The sequence below is a fragment of the Amphibalanus amphitrite genome, unplaced genomic scaffold (assembly GCF_019059575.1).
Source record: "Amphibalanus amphitrite isolate SeventyFive unplaced genomic scaffold, NRLGWU_Aamphi_draft 000383F_arrow, whole genome shotgun sequence".
NCBI classification, from domain to species: domain Eukaryota; kingdom Metazoa; phylum Arthropoda; class Thecostraca; order Balanomorpha; family Balanidae; genus Amphibalanus; species Amphibalanus amphitrite.
In genome coordinates, this window is record NW_024881877.1 from 429,208 (window position 1) to 435,632 (window position 6,425).

The window sequence follows — 6,425 nt, forward strand, 5'->3', positions numbered from 1 at the left end:
CGCGTTTTCATCAAAATAGTGCATTCAAACTGGTAGCTCGTGGGCAGATACGAAGTCTGGTATGTGTAAAAAAGCCCAGCGGCAGCGTTGTGATGAGTGTAAATCACTAGCATTGCCGCCGGTCCTCTATCCCTCCAGGTCAATCAAACCGAGTGCACCTATCACTGAAAACGTTACTCCCCAGCCCGCCCGTGGCTACCGCCCCGCTCCGATGCAGAGCCGCGCCGTCGGCTGCGTCCGTGTGCCATTTTCAGGTGCGCCGTTTGCGACGCACCAGTGACGCCGGTGACGCGCGCGCTGCTCCCACAACTGGGCCGTGACCATACCGTGGAGCGGTGCTCACGGTTACATCGCCACCGCCCGAGGAGCAAGGAGGTCGTTCGGGAAGGGCGGGCGCCGATGACGGTATGCTATCGGCGAGGGCAAGTTTAGGTACAGCCCACCGCTAAAGTAATGCGCGGTTTTACCAATCTCAACGGATGACTTTGACTGACGCTTTTTAAATACGAAATGGTCCAGGAGTGGACAGAAAAAGATAAACGTGCAGCTGCAAGGATGACTTCACATGCAAGCCACATTCCAAGTTGCATTGTAGTCTGGCAAGTCGTTCCTAAAATACAGATGCAAATTTCATGCATGAAAGCATAACCGAAACTGAAACTTCTGCGGTGAACTGTACATATAGATAGTGGCGCTACTCAGGCTGCCGCTGCTGTCAAACACTTACACTTCAATGAAGATCGACTGATTGTGCATCCTCCCCAAAGCTCTGGTGTCGATTTGAATAATAGAACCGATAAGGTCAGCTGCTCAGTTATGGGTCATGATAACCAAGTAAAGACATTACTTGCATTTACTGGCTGCTTATTTCCTGAGAGATTTGAGCTACAACTATGCAACTGCAGCTTTGCAAACAAGCTGCCTATACATGTACTTGATGGTCGCAAGCATTGAAAAACGGCCTGAATTTATAGTCCGGAATGAGACGCTGCATGCACTGAAGGTTCCATACGAGGTCAGATGCATTGCATTGCTCACTGCCGTGTAGATCACTGACCCCGGTCACGTCACAGGTCGCGTCGCTTGGTGACCCGCCGGTGTTTGAGGTGTTACACCGCAGGTGTTACACCATTATATCAAGTTCAATGTCTGTATCGCACCACGTCCCGTAATTAACCCGCGCCCCGTTGGGCCCTGCCGAGCAACGCGCCCGGTTGGGGGGGGGGGGCATTTTGGCCCCCCCTAAGATCTCGAGAACCACGCAACATAGCGACAAGCGGTAAACGGCGTTGGATAGCCCCAACGGGGAACTACCTTGTGACCCAATTTTATTGACCTAGGTCAAACCGATGACGTCACAGGTCAGGTCAAAGGTCCAATTTTCACCGTTTACAGGCACTTCAAGAAATGCGTTGTAAAATCGAGTAAAATGCATTTCATTGAAAATCATCGATGGGGAAATGTTCTTCAAACACATATTTTGCTATTTGAGGTCACTGATACCAGGTCAGGTCACAGAGGTCAGGTCACGGGGGGGTCACAATATGAAAGTGTCGTATGATACATGTTTTATGGTCCATTTTACATGACAAATGCGATTATATGGGTCAGGCAGCCTTTGGGGCCAGCTTAGATCACGTTTTGGTCAAGGTCAGGTCAAGGTCAAGTCAAGGTCAGGTCAACTTAGGTCAAATTTCAAAGTTAATATTTTTGCATAAAATGGGTATCGAATCGATGCAGCTCGTCACGGGGAGTTCAATGGTGGTCTTTGTTTTGCGGTACATGGTCTAGAATTGCAAAAAAATTGAGTTCAAAAATTTGACGTCATCATTTTTGAACAGTTTTTTCGCTATAACTTGGCCAAAAAACGAGATATCGATCTGAAATTTGGTATGTATATAGAAGAGCGCTGGGACTATCACATATATTCCGTTTTTTTTCGAAATTCGGAAAAATTTTGGATTTTTTCAAAGTTTTTCTAAAAAAATCAATTTTTTGATTTTTTTTGGTCAAAAACTAAAACTTTTGAAAATCCGAGACAGCAGTTTTGTAGCGCCATTTTTTATCTACTAGACCATATAAAGAACTTTGAAATTGCTTGAAAACTGTAGATTTGGTGAGCGTTTCAAGATTGCATGTTTTTTGCTCATTGTTGCTCGAACATGACCTCACTTTGACCTCAATAACTCCTGACCTAAGGTGAGCTAAGACTTGAAATTTGGTGTGAAGGTGTCAAATTAATGCCCGAGAAGGTACTGAAAATTTGGCGGCGCTGCGCGCCGCCGTTTTCTTGCTATTCAAGAAAAACCACAGGGGGGGCCAAAATGCCCCCCCCCCCAACGGGGCGAGAGTTAAATGAATATAAATGTGTTGTAGGGGAAATATAACCAATGATTCACTGTTGGAAGACCGTGACCAGACGCCTCATAACGAGACGTTGGATGGGTTCGTTGTAAAGGATAGGATAGGTGCATAATTGTTGTTCGCACTGCGCAGGCAGTGTGTTCCAAAAACACCTTGCATGTCGCGAGAGCCGAACTGTGAACGTGGCACTCGCGGCCACCTGGTATACAGTTCCTCTCCTCTGGAGCCAATAAAAGGCCTAAGGCAACGATGTGGGCGAACTATAACAGCCGTCGAACGCGCTCAATATAAAAAACGTATTCTGACAGTAAGGAGCAGCTTGCATCACCACTTTCAATCACTCATGGTACCATTATACGCATCCAGTAGGTTTCCAGGACTTCCTATGTCTCTTCTTCTTCGGCAGTGATTGCGGAGACCAATAATTATCTGACTAGCTTAGGACATCGCGGGCTTTAGGGATTAGGGTATCAAATATCAGGAACAAATATGCGAACTATAATAGTATAGTAATTATTATAGTTACATAATTCTCAAACTACCCATCATAACGGATAGGTAGGTAGGTATGGGCTGCGCTGACCGTAAATACACATATCGCTTGAAACTAACTGAAAGTGAGCGGTGAATATCATTAGAATAGCATAGTGGATTCCGATTCATAATTCTCATTCAATTCTCACCGACATTCATGACCATGGGGAATCCATTTCCATAAGTCATCGGCGGCGCATTCAGCTGTGTTCCGGCCGCCTCTCGGCTCCCGCCCGGTCCGCCAGTGAATCCGTCCCAGTCCCTATTCACGGGCACCCTCCCGTCTTCGTATCTCTCGGCAGGGAGTGTGTAGTCTGCCGGCTGGAGGTCCCAGCTAATGTTTATGGTGTCGCGGGGTCGGCGGCCATTCAGGTTGATGGCACCAAGTTTTTGCTGGTTAGGAATTCGGTCGCAAACCTGGAAGGGTAGCTGTTTGTCTAGAGTTGGAAGAACATGCATGGTGATCTAAGAACAAAGTTTTGTTGGAATTCAGGAAGCAGTGGCGGCTTACATACCAGACTACGAGAAATCATCGAGTTGTTATTGGCGAGTTCCATTATTTTTCGAGCCTTCCTAAATGACAACGCTGCTTCCTGTCTTTTGTCTCGATCGCATGATTGATGACTCTCCTAAAAAGTCGTACATGTCTTCGTAAATAACTCAATAGGCCATGGCCAAGACCACAAACAATAAAATCAAAAACATTTATCCTGTTCTATACTGCCGTTTTGCCATTTTATTAATGACGCGGGCGAATAGGTAGCGCATGTGCTGTTTGATTTTGGCCCGTTATGAAACTGAACTTCCCAGAACCACCGATTTAGATCAAGCATAACGTTACGAGTACCTATGCATGTTTTCAAAGGTCAGTAGCACAGCATAACAAAACTTTGGAGAATTTATACTGTGCATGAAAATGTTGGTTAATTGTCATGATCACAACTGACTGGCTAAGCGTTTGAGGTGAATTCATCAAAACTCTGAGAAATGGCCACATCGACCCCCTAGCGCTGGTGTGGGTTATCACTTGGTATCCATTCCACCCATTCATTAAATCCTCCCGAAATAGAAAGGTCAGTTTCCCAACCATCAGAATAATCGATCCGCGCTTATGATAACCGATCGGCGGGGGCTGATTGGCGGGTGTGGACCGGCTGCCTGGGGAGCCACTGTGGAGCTCCGTTCGTGCGTGTCGACTCCTCACGGTCGGCAACCCGCTCGGAATTTGGCGATCGAGGAGCACACGCCCCGGCCTTCCTGGCGTGCGGCGCCCATTCATAGCGATCACGCCTGGCAGAGGCGGAATGCGGAACGCAGTCCCGAGACACCCTGTCAGCTGCCGACACCGACGGGTCGGCATTGGGACAACTATTCTTCTCATTTCCATGAAAATCTATGTAGTCATGAGCGTCGTGAGCGAGATCTACATCTGTATGTATCTGTCCCGTATTTTGGCTATTTCAATCGTCACAATATTTAGGTAAGCGGCCATCCTCCCAGTTGCGCCTGTCATATATGGAGCGACGCTCGTTCTTACCTTATCGTAGTCGTCGTATGGATGGCGCCCTCTCATCCTGTGAGTAAGAATAATAATGCTAGAACTTGTAAGAATACATGAGAGAAGTGTGAAAGAATCGTGATAAAACTTTGTGATGAGATTGCTGTGAGGGGAGTGCGAGACAGGCTGTAAGAGGCCTGTGAGGTGGTTGGTAGCTGCTAGGACTGTGAGAAAGAGTGTAAGAGAGCGGTGACACAGGCGCAAATTGTGAGAGCACTTTGTGACACGGACTGTGAGACGGGATGTGAGAGCTATCATAGAAGAGCGGTGACAGCCTGACAGGGCTGTGAGACGAGCAGTGACATGATTGTAAGAGCTCTGTCACAGGACTGTGAGAGGATAGTAAGAAGATATGGGAGGACTGTGAGACGGGCGGTGAGAGGAGTGAGAGGACTGTGGGACGGGACCGTCACAGGACGGTGAGCCGGGTCGTGACCGGCGGCGGCACTGATCCCGGCCGCGTGACGGCTGTCACCGGCCGTGACACGGAGCGCGTGTCAGCGTCACGATACGCCGTCACAGCGGCGTCACGACCGCCGCGGCGCTGTGCGTTACCATCACGGTGCGACCGGACACGTTCCCAGGAAGGTGTCAGTGGTGGTCATCGGGCCTCATGAGACGGTCCGGTCTGAGTAGCCGGATATGCCGTGCGATCATTCCCCATCCCTGATCGGTTTGCATGCACCTGCTTTTATTTTGTAACCTAGCATATATCAATCACAATGTAAAGCGATAAAAGCATTGATTAGATTTGGTGCATGGACATTGCACAATGCACAATGCACAGTGTTTGCTAACGTACTGAAAGCCCAGATGATCTTTTATCCAGGTATGTCCCATTGTCCGGACCGGATTGGAAGATTGATTGATGGCTGACCTGACAAATCCCCAAACCTGACCTGCCGCTCACCTGGCAGACAAAGAGCCGGTCATTGACCAGAGGAAGATGATGCGGTCCGAGGTCCAGGGCAAAACCGCGGCATGTGTCTTTGAGTAAGCCGGCTGCAGATTTGCACAACCGGTTAGAGCTTCTGTGCAGTGCTTCAAAAACTGCAGTGTGATCTTGAAAATGCAATGCATGGAGATGTTCCTGAAAATATCCGCGACTTCGGGAACTGACAATACGGATAAAAAACCTCATTTGCTCATACACGACCAACGATCTACGAGACTACAAGTAACCGCGCGCAAGTTGGCTTGGGAGACTGCATCTGCGCATAGAAAGCCAGCACTATATGAGACTGCATCTACACATAGAAAGCCAACACTATAGAGACTGCATCTGCGCATAAAAAGCAGGCACGGCAGTCCACAACACAACACCACTGGAGACTGCGGCTTCTCACAGCACACCAACACCTAAGCACAGGCTTCGAGGAGTCTGGGATGTCACTCAAAACAGAAACGGCAGATATTCAAAACGGGCCTAGTACGGGAGCGTTTCAGATGTCGATCGCTGGACTTTCCCATGACTGGTGTGATGCAGCAGTCACCACGCTGGTATATGTGTGTGTTGGGGTGTGTTGGGGTGGGGTGGGGGGGGGGGGGGGTGGGGGGTGGGCAGTCAGTGGTCACCATACCTACTGATGTGATAAGACTGTCAGCCTTCACCATATTGTACCGTACCTATATATAGGGAAGCGATGCGGCCAGCCGTCACCCAGCAGGCGGCCATTCGCAGGAACTCCCATGCACTGATAACCCGAGACGACATTTCTTCGCTATCTGTAACGAGCGGCAGTTTTAGCGATATTGTAACAAGGAGTGTTCACGACTGCGCACTTATCCACCGATGCTGTAACGGAGAGCAGCCACAGCTTTATAGCATGGTTACTCATTTTACCGGTGCTGGCTTCGTTCCTGCCACCGTTTCTCTCGCCCCGCCAGTCACGCTGTCGACCTTTTGACACGACCTCCGCGTTCGCGTTCGCGAACGGTTCACTTATTCACAGGTGGTTACGGAAAATTA